The sequence below is a fragment of the Eptesicus fuscus genome, chromosome 21 (genome assembly GCF_027574615.1).
Source record: "Eptesicus fuscus isolate TK198812 chromosome 21, DD_ASM_mEF_20220401, whole genome shotgun sequence".
In the NCBI taxonomy this organism is placed as follows: Eukaryota; Metazoa; Chordata; class Mammalia; order Chiroptera; family Vespertilionidae; genus Eptesicus; species Eptesicus fuscus.
This window is the reverse complement of record NC_072493.1, coordinates 10,224,761-10,244,726: the sequence shown is the minus strand read 5'-3', so window position 1 is coordinate 10,244,726 and position 19,966 is coordinate 10,224,761. Positions and strand designations below refer to the sequence as shown.

General features: G+C 45.4%; 1 long non-coding RNA gene across 2 annotated transcripts; it reads right to left on the bottom strand.

Moving 5' to 3' along the window:
* Window positions 1–212: 212 nt before the first annotated feature.
* On the bottom strand, window positions 213–18,283 carry LOC114230936 (uncharacterized). 2 transcript variants are annotated; one of them, XR_008554944.1, is made up of 4 exons: window positions 18,181–18,283; window positions 2,950–3,067; window positions 930–2,029; window positions 213–723 (listed from the first exon to the last, which is right to left on the bottom strand). It is a non-coding gene; the product is annotated as an uncharacterized LOC114230936 (long non-coding RNA). The 2 variants fall into 2 exon arrangements; XR_008554943.1 differs by lacking the exon at window positions 18,181–18,283 and adding an exon at window positions 10,472–10,662.
* Between the last annotated feature and the right edge of the window lie 1,683 nt (window positions 18,284–19,966).

The following is a 19,966-nucleotide window of genomic DNA, read 5'->3' as shown; positions in this document are numbered from 1 at the left end:
AATCCCCTGTGGATGAGCAGTAATATTATTGTAAACAATAGTAATGAACATCCTGTGCAATGATTGAAGAAGCCCATCAATCCTAGTGACCCTGATCCATTCATCTGTGGGTAAATGAAGGGGAGAAAGGGTACATTTTCTTGTCCCTGAGATAAAAGCATCATGCCATGAGGTCCTAGAACTACATGCTTGTCTTATTTTCCTTCCTCACTTCCTATTCTTCTTGCCCTGGCTTTCGGATGCATTGCACCGCCTACAGCCCACTCTGCAGCACCCTTCATCGCCGACACTCTGACTACCAGCCAGTGGGTTCCATTTTCTCTCTTCTGGGTTTCTCCCTGGTTGCTTTTCTCCATCTGGGGCCCTAAGGTTGATGAACTCCTTTGGGTAAGAGTTGGCACTGAGACCAGCCAAGCAGTGAGTTGAGTATGATGATTACATTGCAATGTTTTAATTTGCCTTTGGACAAATTCTCATAAGCTTTCCCGAGAAAATCTCCCATTAGATGTAGTCATTTAATTTAAGAACAGTTGTGAGAGGAAGATGAGCTAAGATGACAGATGGAGGGATGCAGATGTGTGTGTGTTAGAGGGGCTCAGAGCAGTCTGCGGATTTGGCATGGCAGCTTCTATCTGTGTCCATGGACTTGAGAAATGTTCATGAAATCATTGAAATAAAGGGATTTTCTCAGATGACAAGCAGGTTTCCTTTCATTTCTCTTGCCTGTAAAATCATAACAAGGTCAGCTAAAGAACTGGATACCCACTCACCCCCCCCCTGCACACACACACACCGAGCCCCGCAAACAGACACACAAAAACAAAAATTGGAGGAAGGCAAAACAAAGCAAAAAATAATAATAAGACGACTGTCAGAAGTTCCCCTGGGTCACATTTCCACAAGGATAACTTTTTTAATTCCATACTTACTCTGCTTTCCTTCAAACCGTTTTCTGGACATCCTAATTTGGCGTTTGTATAATTCAACATCTATTATTGTTTTAGGACCACAGTTATTGTTTTAATTATAATTTAAAGCTGCCTAATATATCCAGAGGTCACTGGGCACCTAAAAGAAATAAATAAAAACAAGTTGCCATTTTTAAAAGCAGCATGTTTATTTGGAAGTCCCATGAGCTACTCAACTAAGACATCATAAAACCTTCAAATAAACTAAAACGGAAACAAAATAAAATGTCTGGTCTTAATCTCCTTAGAAGGCAAGCGGGAGAAGGTTGCAGCTAGCTGAGTGCTGGCGTGAGAACTCTCAGAATGATTTTATTGCTGAGTTCGGGAACGCCAGCGTCTGCCTTGATTCCCATGCTCCATACCGCAAGCTGCATAGCCCTGGTCCGAGGTGTGTAATCCTTGAGCCCTTAGTGAAATTTCAGTCAATGGGAGCTCAGTCTGGGAACAAATTTTGAACAGAAAAAGAAAAGGGTATGCTGGAGGCTTAGAAATGACTACTGACTGACTACTTCATACAGGTGGCTTCAGAGGGCTTTTCCCAGTGTAGGTGTCAATCAAGCAGACTCCAGTCTCCTTAGCTCTATATTGCAAATGTAGAATTGCTGAAATATCCAAGTCTAGTGACTTTACATTTGGAAGGCTAAAGAAATTTCAAAACAGTTCCATAGTATTCCTACATGTGAGTTTCCATAACAGAAAACAGTAAAATCACTTTAAACCCATTTACTGCTAGTATTCTCCATGTAATCAGAGCTGTTATGGTTTGTTAAGCAACAGAATTATCTGGTGGGCAGGAGGTTTATGCTCCTCCAAGACCTTCTAGCTGTACAAGTATGCAAACCAGTAAATAGTACAGAATCCATTAAACAAGCATGGTCAGGATTTCCAGAGGGAAGCATCTATTCCCTCCAACCCCTCCCCCCCAGAATGGTTTAAGGTAACTCCTTCTGGGAACCGAGGAGCCAGGCTATCAACTTTGGGTCACTCAAAGTTCGGAGAAAAAGGCAAAAGGGTGGTGTCCTCAGAGGCAAAGGGCAGGTTCCCAGAGAGCTCCTTCTTTCCTGTGGAAGAAATAAGAACAAAAAGAAAAGAGAAAAGAAGTTGAATAACTCAAAGACTGACAAACTCAAATGTCTGCAGAGACTAAGCAAAGTCCATAAGTAAGGGAAGTGGGCATGATGCAAGGCAGTAGGGAAAGGTGGGGTCTGTGGAAAGCATGCCCAGATTAAAGAGCAGCTGCTGCTCAACTCCAGCTGATGTTCCCCAGACCCAGTACAACCAGAGTTTTCCATTTTTCAGTAGAAGCTGGAAATACAGATTTTTTTTTAACTTGAAATATCTCAAATTTTAAATGTTGGCAATCAATTGTATACAAAAACTAACACAACCAAATAAAAAATTGTACATGCTACATTCAGCTCATGAGCAATAAGTCTGTAAATTGTGAAAGACAGAAGTAAGCAGTTTGGAACTAACAATAGCAACAGGTTCTGAATCATGGAATGGATCATTTATGTTAGAGTTCTTACATTCCTTGTCTCAGATAAGGGAGAGTCTTTATCAAGTTTTGGTACTAATTCCCATCTATAAAGGAAAATATATACTTTTTTTCTCTCCCATTCCACCCAATCAATGCCTTCAAATCTAAAATGATCTTTAATCTGCTTCATCCTTTCTTTATGATTCTCTTTGTAAAGTATTGGGCTATGAATGATGAACTCAGGGTATACTGAGCTAGGCAAATGCGTCTGCTTCTTAGCCTTCTGAGATGAGAGAGGATCCCTGCATAGAAAGTATTCGGAGAAGATGAAAGCTGTTTTGAGGCTGTTTTGAAAACAGAGCCTTAGTTACGTAAGGGTATTTTCTTAATAGCCTTTCTTGCATTTCAGCTTTAAAAATATTGACATTCAGAGGGTATATCAGTCAGTTTTTACTAAGTAATGCTGCAGTAACAAACAACCCTCAAGTATTAGTGACTTACAACCAAGATGTATTTTGCATGCACATAATTGCATGGTTGCATCTTTGCTCCATTTCATCTTCATTTTGAGCCCTGGGCTGAAGGAGTAGTTCCTCCCTGGCTTCAGAACAATATCATGCTAGAAGGGAGAAGAGAAACCACAGGTTGGCTTTTAAAGCTTCTGCTCAGAAATCGCATACATCACTTCCTCTCACATTTTATTGGTGGCTAAAACCAGGCACATGGCCAAGCTTGATGTTGAAGAGGCTGGAGAAGTATCACCCACAGAGGGCACTGCCTTGGGCACTTTAAGAGGAAAAATAACGGCGAAGCTCCCTAACCGCTCCTATTGGAGAAACAAAGCTAGGTCTCAGGCTTCCTTCTGATCCTGGTAGGACCCAATGAGTGATTTGAGTGCTGAGGAGTTAAAAGCATGTTGTCTCGAGTCAGACTTTCTGAGTTCAAATCCTGGATCTACTATTTCATTCTGTGACCCCTTGGATATGTTGCTTAACCTTTTTTGTGTCTCAGTTTCCTCATATAAGCATAACTACCTCATAGAACTATTGGGAGGATTTAATGAGTGGAGATAATATACATGATGAAGCAGATTAAAGATCATTTTAGATTTGAAGGCATTGATTGGGTGGAATGGGAGAGAAAAGTAGGTTTACAGTTGTGAGTGCATGAAACACAACTGTGAAGAGAGAAAACTTAGAACAGTGTTTGGCAGAATATGTATTGACTATCACTCCGGTGATGATGATTGGAAGCCATCAGCTCCAAATGCATCGTGGCCATCTTCTCAGGAGGGCCAACACCCTCTGTTACAGCGAGGTTACTCCAGGTCTTTTCTCCTTTAAGAATCCCATATTAAAATGCATGTGCTTTTGGGAGGGTGAAAACCTTACACCTTTACCAGCTAATACCTTGTCAGGGATTACTCTGAGAGCAGGTTCCGCACTTGCCACCCCGATGGTGTTACTAAGAGCCACTCTAACCAGATCATCCTTAGCTGCACGTCCTGAGCTTGCCCATATCTCACCTGAGACGACGACAAGAGAATCGCTGTAGGTGGGATGCAGGCCTCCGAACATCTTAGAGCTCCCAGGTGCGTGCTATGGGAAACCAAGGTTGTTCAGCAGTGGAGCAGACTACCTTCCACCAAGAGCACCTGAGTGCCTCCTTCTTAGTCTAGGTTCTGCTCTGCCATGGCCCCGCCCTGCCCCACGTTTCTCCAGCACCGTCCGGGTGGACTGACCAGGAGCGGGAAATGTGCTGACAGAGAAGAGCGAGAGATGTGGCCAGAGCCGAGCACTTGTCTTTCCTCTCCTCCTGATTGATCACTTTATACAAGAAGGAAACTTTTAAACGTTGAACCTGAACCGAGGCTGTGACTGTGACACAGTGAATCAAACTCTTGAAGAATCGTGTTACATTATGTGCTTCAAGCACTGATTCACTCCGCGAAAGTTGGCCTGAAATACAACCTAGACACAAGATGCTGTACCCATAAGAGATGGCACGGCCAGGATGCTGTCGATTGCTTTGCATCTCCATGTGATATGTGGAACTGCAGTTGACCGGGCCATACATCAGGACAACTTCTAACACATCAGAGAGGATGTCACCAATCCCCACCTTGCCCCAAATAGCTGTTAGAGAAGAGAGTGCTGACCATAGCGTGCTCCTCAAACCTGCCGTCACGGCCTCTAGATAATAATGACAGTGTGCATCCACGGGGCTCCCAGTCTCCCTGCCTGTTCTTGAATTAACCACAGACTGTACTGTCATCCCTGGCACCAGGAAGTCTCCCCCCTGGGGGCATAGGCAGGTCCTCTCTAAATCTAAGTTTTACGGGACCAAGTGCACCCCCCTCTTAAACTCATAGGTACGCATCACGTCAATAACAGTATCTGGCCGCTCTGTGCAGTGCTTTCCAGTTAGTCAAACACTGAAAGGTCCCCAGACTAACGTGAGCCTCACAACAGCCCCACGAGGCAGGGAAGTGAGCCAGGACCTGTGATCGCCACCCTACAGAAGAGGCAACGTGCTGGGGAAGTGCTGCCAGCTGCCACGGTCCTGGAACTCATGATGGAACCAGAACTCCTGGTCTTAGGACTCGAATCCTGTGGCTTCCAGCAACTCCAGGCAACACAGGAGACCACACCGGAAATCAGATCTAGTATTGGCCCCATTCCAGCCTTCCCCCACTCCTCCAGGCGCCCTTCCCACCCCGTGCCCTCACACTGCATCAGCCCACACGTTCACTGGCATCTCCAAGTCCAGAAATCTCTCTTGAAACTGCCTTGGTCTTAGCTGGTCCAGAGGAAAGACCCAAGGTCATGCAGCTCACCTTGCCCTTGAGACCTAGCTGCATGACCATGGACGTTACATTATGCTTTTGAGTTTCCTGTGCAGAATGGGTTATTACTAGGACCTACTCCTTGGAGCTATAAGGAAGATTCTGTGAGCCATGTGCATAAACTCATTTATATTTAGTTATTAATTATAGTAGGTATAATAGCTAGCAATTTTCAAGACCTACTCTGTAATGCTATGCATTTCATTGTTCTCAATGCACCTAGTCTTTCATTGATTTCTCATGACAACCCTATGAAGCAGGTACTATTATTACCACCTTACATATGACAAAACTGAGGCACAGGGAGGTTAAATCGAGGCCGCAGTGGCCTGTGTGGTGTAACTCCAGAACCAACACTCAGTTCAAGTACAAGCTCCAGTTGGAGGGGGGAGTGCGGGTAACAAACATTTAACATCTTCCTGTCATTTGCATTTTTAAATAAGAATATCTGTGAATAAAAGAAATAGCTTGAGCATATAGTACTGACATGGAAAGGAGGGAATCTACGATGGTGAAATATCAGCCATTGTAGCAAAGAGGACAATGAGTAAGAATGAGAGCTGCTAAAATTATACCATGAATATATTTTTTAAATTGAATGAAGGCATCACAAGAAAATGCTGACAGCGGTAGTATTTGTGGAGCAAGGACTATGCTCAGATGAGGACAGCAGGGTCTTTCATTTCTTTATTTGTACTTTCTGCGCCATTTGAATTTTCAAACATGGCTCTGCAAGTTGGTTTTGTTTTATACCAACAGGATTTATCTGAACAACAAAAGTATTGTTTTATTTAGTATTTTTTTTCTTTTTCGTTTTTTAAATTGATTTCAGAGAGGAATGGAGAGTGAAAGAGAGATAGAAATATCAATGATGAGAGAGAATCATTGATCCGCTGCCTCCTGCACGCCCCACTCTGGGGACCAAGCCCGCTACCTGGGCATGTGTCCTGACCGGGAATCAAACCTTGACCTCCTGGTTCATAGGTCAACGCTCAACCACTGATCCACGCCAGCGGGGTTATTTTATTATTTTCTTCCTTAAATACTTCATATTTTAAAGTTAGTGAATATAATGTTTAAAAATTATACTGTGAAAACAACCACGGGCTGCACGCCAGTATCACACCCTCAAGCTGCTTATCGTCTCCACGCAGAGATAAGACGGAATGGACGGGAGGTGCAGCGCCCAGAAAAGCGGGTTATAATGAAGTGCCAGGAACGCGGGGCCATGTCTTGAGACCGTAGGAGTACAGCTCTCTTCCCAAACATGGTGTTTTCCCTGGTGTTTTTTTCTCCACCAGAAATTTTCCACTTTAATTATGTGGGTTAGGTTAGAGGAGTTCACCTTCAGAAGTTTAAATGCGCTCACAGCTAATCCCTTCCATAAGACACATTTCTGGGAAAGCCCAGAGACAAATGTTTACAACCTGTGCTGGGACACCAGGACCCCGAGTGGCTGGAAATGCTGTAAGCATTGTGTGCCCGCGCCCGGAGCAACAATTTAGAGCGAGCCCTGCCTCTGCGCTCTGGAATTCTGGCCTTCGTTCTAAGGGTGGAATCACTGGCAACACTCATAGGTTAGATTTTTCCCCCTTTTCCTGGTTTTGCCTTCAGCGGGAGGAGGATGGTAATTAAAACCATACTTAAAATATTAAGCCTACTACCTAAAGGAATGGAGTTTATTAAAGTTGCTCAGCGTTAAGTACAGAAACTTGAAATAGCCTGAGCACACTCCCCTCGGCACACATCCAAAGTATTAGTTGAGAGGAGCCCAGCAGAGAGATGGTGAGAGATACATACACACACGCGCACACACACACACACACACACGCACACACACGCACACGCACGCACACACACATGCATGCCAACATATTGATATATCAATAAATGGAATGCATTTCTCAAGTAACTAGTATTTTTGACAAGCAGAGAGCAAAGATGACCCCCTAATTACGGTACTTAGGAGGGCCAGTGAGTCAGCAAGATGATGACACGATCTCATAAGGATGGAGAGAAAATAGGGGCCAGTACTTGGTACACTTAACATTCCGAGGCTGTTTCCTCATCAGTCACACGGGGTCAGTGACACCCCTTTGGGAGGATGCAGGGAAGCAGTAAGGAGAGGACTAGCATGATGCTGGCACAGAGTAAGGAGGTCCGTGGTGGGAGGCCCCTTATTCCCAGGGATCCCTTCCTCCTGCTGCAGGGCTGGACGGGAGCCACACCTCCCAGGTCAATTCCAGCTCTCCTCAAAGAGCATCCATTCAATCGCCATCCTTTCTTCCACATCTGAGCTTCTAAGGCACGGGCAGCATGGTGTAGTGCGAAGAGCTCAGTCCCAGGTTCAAATACCCGCCTTGGACCCAGGACAACTCCTGTCACCATCCTGAGGGTGGCTGTGAAGAGGGACTGTGATCCAGAGCAGCAGGTGCTCAGCATGCCGAGGTCCCCGCCTGCTCGGGGCTCCATTCTGCAGGGGCTCCTCTCACACCTGCACAGAGGCCCCGACCCCCTGCAGGCTGGTTGTGAGGCTGAAGTCACCTTTCAGCAGGACCTGACCCGGCAGGAAAGCCCACCAGCTCAGTGAGAGCTGCTCTCCCACATCCTGCCCCTTGGCCTGGCCTGGGATCCCCTCTGATTGGTGCTTTCGAGGGACCTGGCGCTGCGGGCAGTCCACGGATGTCTCAGAAAGCACTGTGGACAAGATGTGATTTCCATGTATGTTTGCTTTCAAAATTCCTTGAAGAATTCCTTTAGGAATTTCTTCGAGCACTCATAGTAGCTGCTCAATAAATGCTTATGCATGAATCATAATTGCTACCAATTATCGAGTTGCTGCTATGCGCTAGGCTCTGTACTCCAAGAAAATTGTAACTGTGTTATTCCCCTTTAACTCCACACGTGGGAAAGAGCACCAGAGTGTAACAGAGAGGTGGCTCTGGAGTTGTAATTTGAACTAACCCGCATCCTTCATTCTAGCGGGGTGACCTCTGGAAAGTGTTTAAATTCTCTGAGCCTCAGTTTCCTCATCTGTAAAATGGACATAATTTATCTACCTTCTAGGATTGCTATGAAGAGTAAACGATATTGATAGATAAATAGATCATTCTTTTACATACATATGTGTATATACACATATATTTATGTGTGTGTATATATACACATATATGTATATAATTACATAGAACACTGTCTAGTGTCTAAAACCTAGAATATGATCTTAAAAACAAATGAAAAAGCAGTACGTTATAACAACCCAGTGAGGTGGGTGGTGGTGTCCCCATTTTATAGATGAGAAGCTCCTCAGAACAGTATCCTCTGACAGAAGTCCAGTCAGCGCCTCCCATTGACAAGGAGTTCCCTTGATTGTATCACAAGTGAGTAGGGAATTGACCTGGAGCTTAAGAAATACCCAGGATTGGGTGAACCAGTGGAGAAGGACATTCCAAACAGGCTCAACCCCTACAGAGGCTTGGTGGGGAGGGGGCGGGTAGTAAAAGTTCAAAAGAAATACTAGCCACATTTTTTTTCTTCCCTTCCCATAAAGTGCTTGAGTATACATTAGGGAAGTTATTTCCAACCCTATACTAGGAGACGTGCTATTTATTAAGCACCTAAGCTGAGAAGTAGGATAGAAAATGGTTAAGAACAAGTGCTCTGGAGTGGTCTGCCTGGGTTTGAATTCCTGCCTGACATTTATAAGCTGTGTGGCCCTGGGAAAGTCTTTTAAACTCTCTGATTTTGAGTTCTATATTTGTAAAGTGAGGATAATAATAGATCCTTTGGAGGGCTGCCTTGAGAGTTAGACAAGTTAATATTTGCAGAGCCTGTATCATGCCTATACCTTGTATGCGTTCAATACATCATAGTTTTTTTTATTGTTGTTGCTGTTTTTAAGTGGTTTATATACATAATCCAACATTTGAGTGGATTACTAGAAAACAATAGGCCAAATCATCCAACTAGTAACAACTGGTAGACACAGGATTCTAAAACCCAAATTCTATGCATCAGTCAGAAAAGATTAGGTTATGCTGGGTGACAAACAAGCCCCAAGATTCCACATTGTGACACAATAGGCATTTATTACTCACACAAAATGTTAGCTTAACAGTCCAGATAGTTTTGCCCTTATCCACAATCAACACAAATGCCTATGGTCACAGTGGCAAGACAAGAGTTGGAAGGTTGGGCACTGGCAATTAAACGCTTCTACCCAGAAGAAACACATGTCTCTACTCACATCTCATCGGCCAAAACAATATATATGGTTATACCAAAGTCAGGAGAGAAAAGTGCAACCCTCCTGTGTGCCCTGAAGTTCAGGAAGACAAGTTATCAGTGAGCACTATATGCCCCAAAGCCAGTCTCTTTACTTTGAACTGCACTGTTCTGCCTCTCTCTGCAATAGACCATCTATTTTCGACTTTTCCTTGACTGCAACAATTAGTTTCAACATTGCTTCCTTAAATTCAGAGAAAAGCATCTGTTCTTTGTGTGAGCTAATTAACCAAGGGCTCTTGTCCCTCTCCTGCCCGTCAGCGGCACTCCATGGCCAGTGCCCCAGCCAGCCCAGCCAAGACGCCCCATCCTTCCCTCTGGGGGCTCTCCTCTTCCCCATCCATCCCCAGGGCCCTGCATTTCTCCAGCCTGCCCACGCCAGCTCTCACTTGATGTCTCAGTTTCGGAACAGAGATGCTCCAGCTGCTACCTGGGAAGGCTCTGGCTCCCCAAATATTTAGTTAGCAGCCATTCAGTTAAGTGGAATTGACTTTTTATTGGCTTTCCTCTGTACGGCTGCCACCAGCGAAGGCTGTTTCCTCCTTCCCTCTTCTCTGCCTGTCAGTTCGCTCCACATTCCTATCGGCAGCCTTTAGCTCTGATCAATACTAACCGCTGTGTAACCGCTCACGCACGGCTGCTCTGGTTTGCATCGATCAGACCCTCTTCCAACAGGTAGTCAGCTATTTGAGGCAATGACTCGAGATAAACACCTACTTTTACTTCAGGCTAATTCATTTCAGGTGGGTTTCAAGGAGGCTCTGCACCCCGTCTCTGTGAGACAAGCTGGAATCATAGAATCAAGACCAACTCCTCCTGCACTCGAGATCCGAGGAGACCTTTCTTCCTCTCCCCGTTTCCCCCCTTCCCTTGTAAGTTGTAAGTGCCACTTACCAACAAGATACCAAGATGGGGGGCATTGAAAATGCCACTTCAGGAAACGTGTCAGCCAGCTGCCCCTCTTTCCTTTTAATGAGATGCATCTGGGACTGCGGGAAACCAAGGGCTGCCGTGAGGCAGCGCTGTCGCTGGGCAACCAAGCATCCTTCCAGCTTCCCCAAGAGCTAGTCTCACGATATCCCACAACCCTGGTTCTCTTGCCAACTCAGGAGGCAGCCCTTGAACCCTTGTTCCTGGCTCACAAGTGAATTTGCCAGGAACTGATATTGCAAAACTAGTTGCTATTTTGCAATTGATTGGGGGTTGGTGCGACTCCATGGCATTTGTGTGATAACCAGAAAACACACAAGACTAGATGGTATGCTCTCTCTCCCCCAACTCGTACACTAAGTGTGGTTGAAGGCTACACCTGAGTCCACATGATCCTGTCACCTGGGTCCCAGAACCTCTGTCCTGTTTCTCTCTTTCTCCGTTCCACACCCACCTCATCAGCCCCCGAGTCCTGTTGATCCTTCCCTTGCTGTGCAACCCCAGGGTCCCCGCCCTCCACCTCAGTTATTATCCTCCTCATTCAAGCCTTCACCTCCCGGTGCTCGGCCACTGCAGTGTCCTCGAGCTGGATGCCTGGCTTTCAGGTGTTCCCGTCTTTGTTACTGTCGCTCTGCACACAGATTAATTCTTAGTGCTCAGCTGTGGTTGCCTCGCTCTTCTCCGAAATCCTCAATGGCTTCCCATCACCCGCCTGCATGGAAGCCAGAGTCCTCAGCCTGTAGTTCTGGCTTCCAGGGATCTGATCCATAGCTCTCTCTCCAGACTGTCTCTCACTGCCCTCCAGCAGAAAGCCCCTACTCCAGCCCCTCTGAATGACTCCCGGCTTCCTCTGCATGAGTTTTCTAGCTCCGTGCCTAAGAGAAGATTGTTATGCCACACACCACAGTTGAAATTGGCTCAAGTCCTATCTTCATTACTTATTAGCTTTGGGACTTCAGAATTATCTAACTTCTCTGCCTCAATTTCTCTTCTGTGGAAAAGGGGTAATAATAATAATAATAATAATAATAATAATACCTATCCCAAAAGATGGTTATGAGGATTAAATAAATTAATGTTTGTAAGCATCTGAATGGTACCTGCACATAGTAAATGCCATGTAAATATTTTCTATTATTATTATTATTATTATTATTATCCTGTTCTCCAAGCCACAACCCAAGGCATACCTTCTCCAGGAATACTCTCCTGGTCACCCTCACACAAAAAAATACTCATTTCCTTTTCTGCCATCCATAGTCTTGGTTTATACTGATAATATAATAATAATTCGTGGGTGCTAGGTACAAGCTCAGTGCTTTTGATGCATTATTGCTCTTAAAACTTTGGGATGGATGCCTTGCATTTCCCCAGATCCACTCTTTCGCCTTCTCCACCTTGCTTTTTGCCAGAGGAGGCCAATCTGTATGTCCAGTGGTTTCCAGTTGGATTTGGCCAACAAAGAGCACTGGCAAGAAATAGGAACAAGCACCCAGCTGGTGTGGCTCAGAGGCCAAGCATCGACCTATGAACCAGGAGGTATCAGTTCGATTTCTGGTCAGGGCACATGCAGGGTTACGGGCTCCGTCCCCAGTGCGGGGCGTGTAGGAGGCAGCTGATCAATGGTTCTCTCTCATCACGGATGTTTCTATCTCTCCTTCTCCCTTCCTCTCTGAAATTAATATATATAGTTTTTTTTTATTTAATTTATTTATTTATTTATTTATTTATTTATTTATTTATTATTTATTTATTTTTAAGAAGACATAGAAACAAGGAAGAAGTGCAGGTTGGAGTTTTTATTCTCCCAGCTCCTTCCCAGCTGAGTCACTGCGGAACAGCTTCATCTCTCAGCAGAAGGCCCTGCCTCCTGGCCCAGCCTGCTCTGTCTCCAGCTTCTTCTTCATGCCCTCTCCTTGCCTCTTCACAGTGGGGTGGTAACAGGGCATTGCACTCTCCCCTGTGGTTCTCAGAACCCTGACCACACCTCTCTAATGCAATTACCCCTGAAGAAACTCTCCCCAAATAATCCTCATTCCCCTGTGCCACCCTGGTTGGCATGGTTCTCATTACAATGTAGGTCCTGTCATTGTTATTCAGGATCCCCGAGATCACATCAAGCAAGTGATGGAGCCACATCAGCCTGGCTCCGAATCACTCCTATCATAGTAAGGATTGATAGGAGTAAGATGGCTAATTCTCTTTGGAATTCTGCCTCTTAGGCAGAATATATTGGTTTGTTTTTGCCACATGCACCTCAAATCTCTAAAACATCAATCATTCATTAGCTCACCATCGTGCGGGTCGGCCATTCAGGCTGGGCTCAGCTGGGAAGTTCTTCTGCTAAATCGACCTGATTTTGCTTCTGTGGCTGCAGTCAGCTGACAGATTATTTTCTGAGGCCTGGTGGCTCAAATGGTGTCGCATGCAAGTCTGACTAGCCGGTAGGGAGCCAAGGGGCTCACCGGGCCATGTGTCTCCAGTATCTAGCAAGCTCCGCTAGACTTCTTCAGGTGGTGGCTGGATTCCAAAAAGAGCAAAAGAAACCCAACCCCAGTGTGCAAGCCCCTTTCCAGCCCCTGCCTGACTCGGGTGGTCTAATGTCCCAACAGTGTAACCCAGAGTCCAGGGTTGGCAAAATCCAATCCACCTCTTGGAGGGAGGAGCTGCAAAATTCTGCAGCCAGTCTACCACAAGGGACACTCCTTTCTAGAAAGATCTATGCCCTGACAACTTTATATCCTGTATCCTCATAACCCGAGTCAGAGAAGCACTGTGGGCAGGTCCTGTGTTTAGGGGGTGGGGAGTATCCGCTTTACAGCTTGGTGAATATCTGACACCCTTCCTGCCTGTTACCACCAGACTGGAAATAATTCTGAAAGGGAAGTCTCTTAAAACTTAGCATGAGGGAGTGGAATTTTTTTAATTAGGCTTCAGCAGAATTTTTAAAAGAATCTTTCTTTTCTTCAGCTGCCGCTCCCTTGTTGTAAATTTTAACCCCACCCAGTGGCATACCACAGCCAGCCTGGCTTCTCCTTCCGTCTTCCTCAGCACTATTTGCTTGGCAGCCGTGCGCAGCTCCCATTGCCACAGAAGGCAGGGGGAGGCGTCTCGCTTCCTGCTCTCCTCACTTCCTCCTTTCTCTTCTCTGCTCCTCCTGGAGCTCATCCTTGTCTGCTCCCTGCCGCCCTGCACCCCTCTGGTACCCTCCTAGGAGCAGGATTCTGGAAAGAGCTGGAAGGTTTGCTTAGAGGACTGCCCTGTGCAGCCCCCCACGCTGGGCACTGCACACAGTACAGTGACTTAGCCTCGTGGCCGGGAGACTTAGCTAGCAGACTGAATTTCCAGGAAGCCCTAAAACAGAATATTCGTCATCTAAAAAGTAGTTGTACATGAAATTTGACTTTACAATGCCTGTGATCTTGTGAATTTGATGCGGCTAGCCATTCATTAATTTATTTCATGAGTATTATTGAGTACCTACTACAAGCAGTCCCTGGAAATAGAAGACATAGTTTCTGCCCTTGAGAAACTTATAGTCTGGGGCCGGCAGGGAGACAGACACATGAAGAGATCATGTCAGTTAATGAGGTAAGTGCTATGTCAGAGGATGTCATGAGAAGGCAGAGAATGCTGTGTGTAGCCTGGGTAACTGGGGAAGGCTTTCTCAGAGAGGTGATGTCTGGGAAGGTCTTGTCCATTGCTGACTGGTAGAAATAGACTATGAGCCACATGTGTAATTTTTAACTTTCCAGTAGCCACACGAAAACAAAAACACACAAGAAAAAATAATCCTAATATATTTCATTCAACCCAATATATCCAAGAGACTACCATTTTACCACACAAAAATATAAAAATTATTAGTAAGATATTTTACTTTTTTTTTATTGTGCTAAGTCTTTGAAATCCAGTGTGTATTTTATACTTAGAGCACATCTCAACTTGGACATCAAATTTTCAAGGTAAAGAAAAATGTGTCCTATCAACGCAATAAAGTTGTGATTAATGGAAACGTATGCTATATTGCATCAGTTTAAAAATGTTAATTAACTTAAATGAAATAAAGTTACAAATTTGATTCCTCATTTCCACTAGCCACATGTCAAGGACTCCATAGCTGTGTGTGACTAGTGGCTACCATATCGGAAAGCATGGGTCCAAAAGGATAAATAAATGTGAAGCAAATAACGTAGAGAAACTAGGTTACCTTGTTCAGAAAAAAACTAGGGTGTTCAAAGGCACATAAAACAATGTAGGGTTTGGAACTCTACACAGTTTAATATTACTGTGACATAATGGACAAGACTAAAACTAGGTGGGAAATGATCCAGTGGTGGAGGGATAGGTAGGGACAGTGATAATGAACCTTGTGTGATCCAAAAGAATTGAGAATCATATATTTCATAAGTATGGGGGAAATTGATCACAGAGGGATATCTCTGGCTGGAGCCACTAAACCTCAATGTGAAAAGCATCCACACTCCTGGCGGCCTGGAACAGAGGCTCAGCAAGTCCACAGAGATGAAGTTTGGCAAAGCAAAGTACAGAGTGGGTGAAGTGTGTATATTCTGTGATGTAACTAACAGAAATCAACTCAAATAGGTATCAGTAAGTGTGCTTACTGGCTCACTGGGGCAGTCCAGAGGGAAGGCAGGCCAGGTGTCTGATTGGTTAAAGTGCTCAAGTGCCCTTCTTCCGCTCCACTTGTCATCCACACTGTTGACCTCATCCTAAGGCCTGCTCCCCTTGGAGTCATAGGGAGCTGCCAGCTGAGTTGAGAGCCAATGTTTCCTCATGTATGTTCAGTGGTAGGGAGTTCTTCTGTATCATCACTCCAAGTAAGATTCCTGACATTCCTGACAGGACCATCTCAGGACACAACGCTCCTAAAAGAATAACTGTCATCAGGGAATAAAATGTGCTGACTGGCTAGAGTTATTCAGGGCTCCCAGCTGGAATAGACCACCAAGTCCACAGGCTGCATGGGGGTGCTGTTAGAGAATCTAACAACTGAAGGAGAATCTGCATACAGCTAAGATGGGGAACGGGGACATGAATGCTGGGTAGCAACCAATAATCATCATCTACAGTCCACCCCTTTGGCCATTCAACATCCATCCATGCCCACCTTCCACAGAAACACTTTGCAAATGCTTAACCACATAAAAATGAATGAAACTCAAGTGGAAAGAGCCCAAAGGCTCGTATAATTACTATATTCTGAGAAATCCCTCTTCTTGAACCCAGAGGTAACTCCTTAGTATACCCAGTACAGTAGGTAAAGAGCTACATACAATAAAAACTCTGCTTGGTAAAATGAAAAAATAGAACATATCATACCCTGCAGAACAGAAATAAAGACCCATGGTAAGAGAAAGAATTCTTAGTATCCAGTATAGACCAAGGAGGATCATCTTGTCCATTTGTCCCTTGAGCATATTTGAGGAAGGCATTTTTTCTTTTTTTACCAAATTAAGCTTTGATAGGTACTCATTCTGCATCCCTAGGTACAAAAACTAGCAGTTTCATCCACTGCATAATGAAGACCTCCGACTTCCCAGCCTGGGGTCTGGCACCCTCCCTGGCGACTCCTGGCCTCCTCCACTTGCAATTCTATGATTTAGGGGGTATTTCTTGCTACGTTTTTCTTTCTTTCTTTCTTTCTTTCTTTCTTTCTTTCTTTCTTTCTTTCTTTTTCTTTCTTTCTTTTTTCATCACTTGTCCGTTTATTTAGCCAGCATTAACAGTTGCCTAGAGTAAAATTGCTTCTCAAATGTTAGGTGCAGAAGTCACCTAGAAGGCTTCTTTTTTTTAAAAAAAAATAAATCTTTATTGTTCAGATTATTACAGGTGTTCCTCTTTTGATCACAGAGGGAAATCTCTGGCTGGAGCCACTAAACCTCATAGCTCCCCTCCACCTGATTCCCCATAGCTCCCCTCCACCTGATTCCCCACCCCACCCCATGCCCTTACCCCCCGCCACTGTCTTCATCCATAGGTGTAAGATTTTTGTCCAGTCTCTTCCCACACCCCCTCACACCCCCTTCCTCCTGAGAATTGTCAGTCCATTCCTTTCTATGTCCCTGATTCTTTATATTCATCAGTCCATTCTGTTCATCAGATTTTTTATTCACTTGATTTTTAGATTCACTTGTTGGTAGGTATGTATTTGTTGTCATTTTGTTGTTTATAATTTTTATCTTTACCTTTTTCTTCTTCTTCCTCTTCTTAAAGAATACCCTTCGGCATTTCATATAATCCTGGTTTGATGGTGATGAACTCCTTTAACTTTTTCTTGTCTGTGAAGCTCTTTATCTGACCTTCGTTTTCTGATCCAAACTCTCATTACTCCTCTTGAAAGTTAGCCTCAGTTCTCCAAGCCCTCCTTGTCCTAAGGAACAGCCTTAAAGTAACTTTTAGTAACTATTAATGTGTTAATCAGATTTTTCAACGGAGCCTTCCCGGACCGTGCTCCCTCCTCCCACCCCTCACCCACTACTGCCTTTGGAGTGTCTGGTTTTATATGGGAAGACTCCTGAAAGGAGAAACCTTTTACATCTAATGGTAGAATTCCAGGCATAGGGCTGAAGGCAGGAGGATGGAGTGGAGAGAGGAAGCCTTCTGGAGCAGTGGTCCCCAACCTTTCGGACCTCACAGACCACCAGTGGTCCGCGGACCACCGGTTGGCCACCGCTGTTCTGGAGCCACGTAACTCTGGGTTTGCATATTGGCTTTCTTGTAAACTATGTGAATTTGAACCTCTCTAAGCCTCACTTTCCTCATCCGTGAAATAGTGAATAACAATACCTCTTATAATTGTGAAGGCTAAATAGAAGAGAAAGCACCTGCACTGTGATGGCTATAGGGAATGTTGGTGTCTCGTTCTAGAAGCATGGCGATGCCGTGGCAGATGCTGCAAGAAGCCAAGTCTGGACAACAGGCTCCAGGACCCTGTAATCTTGAGGCCAGGGTAGCCCTTGGAGCCCTAGGGTCAGGCTCCATGGTGCCCCTCCAGACAGCAACCCACCAGTGTCTGCTAAGACTTGGAGGAGAGGGACAGCCAGGGCAGGACTTGCTTTCTTCAGCAGTTGGCCCTGACCCTCCAGGTGTTGGCTCCCCAAGGGAAAAACATGCTCAGAGTTGGTGGCCAGCTAAGAGGCCTGGAGAGAGAAGCTGAGGACTGCCACGTCCGTGACTCCTCTGGGGTAGTTACAGCAGGGCCTAACCCGCGGGCTGAACATTGAGGCCACCCTTTGCCGGTGAGCTGCCCCTGTGATCAAACATAGGCCACCTGGTGAGGTGGAGAAGCTTAGTTCCTTGAAGAAAATCACCCAAAGAGTCTGCCCAATTCTTTTTTTACAGTTTTTAAAAAATGTTCTTATTTATTTCAGAGAAAGGAAGGGAGAGGGAGGGAGAGGTAGAAACATCAATGATGAGAGAGAATCATTGATCAGCTGCCTCCTGCACCCCCCTCCCCCGCCACTAGGGATCAAGCCCACCACCCAGGCATGTGCCCTGACTGGGAATCGAACCATGACCTCCTGGTTCATGTGTCTACACTCAACCACTGAGCCACGCCAGCCGGGCTGCCTAATTCTTTATAACAACTTAAGGGAAAATTAATAAAGAATAATAAAAATGCAACTTGAATTAATAAAATTCCAACTTACCTTCAACGAGCTTTACACTATTCACCAGGCAGCCTCAGAAAATGAGTAACGTGCAAAATTCAGCCCCTTAAAGTTTCTTTTAGAAAGTCCTGGTCGTGGGGAGAACCACTTGATTTGAACCTTCTATCCTAGAATATAGACATTGACACCATTCTACCCCACCTCTCCTCTGTGTTTGAGTCTGTTATCTCTTCTAGAACATTCCTTCCTGTGTATTTGTGGCACTCACCTCCTTGCCTCGCCCTAGTGGTTCACATAGTGGGTGTGTGTGATAGCCTGTGGGGTTCTTGCTTCATTATAATTACTCACACTGAAACAACACCTTCGATGGGCCTTGCTCTCCAGACTAACGTGGACATGGGTGTGGGTAGACCTGGACCCTAAGTCTCATGCCTGGGATTTTTCGTTTCTGGGAGGCAGCTTTATGGGAGTTTCTGTATTTCCGTGGGGCTTTTGCTAACCCTCAGCTTGAACTTGCTCTTTAGTTCCCAGGCAGGTTTATTGACCTTTAGGAGATGGTGAAAGGTCTTCCTTCCTAGGGATATAAAATGCCTCCGTTCTCCCCTTCCCTTTCCTTCTTTCTGCCAGCATCTCTCCCTCCTCTCCTTATCCTCTTACCCGCTCTTTTTTTCTTACCCTCTCTTTTTCTTTCCGGCCATCTCTCCTCTTCCCTCCTCTTGTCCTCCTTCCTTTGGTCCTTCTCTTTCCCTAACTCTCCTTTTCTCTCTGTCTCTCTCCTCTCATTCTTCCAGCTCCCTCTTTTATTGCTCTTTTCCCATCTCTTTCTTCTCCTTCCCTCGCCCTCTCTCTAGTGACTAATTCAGCTGGCTTGCTGCTGCACTATTGAATTTGTTTGGTCATTTTCAATGTGTGCCCAGACACTTCCAGGCAAAAGACAAACTTTGAAAATCCCTAAGACCGGAACATCCAAGGTGCAGGGCTCTGTGGGTGTCCGGGCCTGGGATGTGTAGGAGGCTTCCAGAGCAGGGGGAGCTGACGTGCCCACCTGGTCAGCCAGGTCTCCAGCAGCGCCCGGGGCCCTCCACCGGCTTTCCTTGATGCAGACGGAAAGTGGTGGTCTCTGGCTGCTTCTGTTCTGGAGACCCTTCACGAACCTCCCCTTTCCCACCCTGTTAGGAAAAGTGTTTATTTAAAAAGAAATATCTATGTGGCTTTGTTGGCATCCTTTTAACTTATGAGTCCAAGACAAGACTCCCATAGTTCATTGTATCATAGGCCCCTCCACTTCCGTTCTGCCTATTTGCTCGGCGTTCCTTTTTTATTGACTCATCTGTGCTCTCCTGCCTCTCTTTCTCCAGTCACCCCACCCTTCTTCGCTGACGCTGTTCCCTATTTCACTCTCTCACTTCTCTTTAGATGGGATACTGTGGCAGATAGAAGCAGAGAAGTAGGACGCTGTGGAGGAGAGTTTGACAAATAGTCCCAGGCAGTGCCCTAAGCTTTTTCTAGAGCGCCCCTAAACATGGAGGCAAAGGGCAAGGACGCACCCAGACCCATGAGTTCAAGGTGCCACAGTGGCAAACCCACCCTCCAGCCTCTCCTACATGATTCTTGAGAGAGGAGCGTCAGTGGCTTTGGGGCCAGGAAGGGCTGAGTCTGAATCCAGGCTCCATCACCTGCCGCTTGGTGTGTGCAAGACCTTGCAGAAACGCATTAAACCTTCTGTGCCTCAGTTTTCCCCTCTGTCAAATGGAGGGATAGCTATCCTCCTTGGAGTTTCAAGCACAGAATGAAATAGCAAATATGACAACAGCAAATATAACAC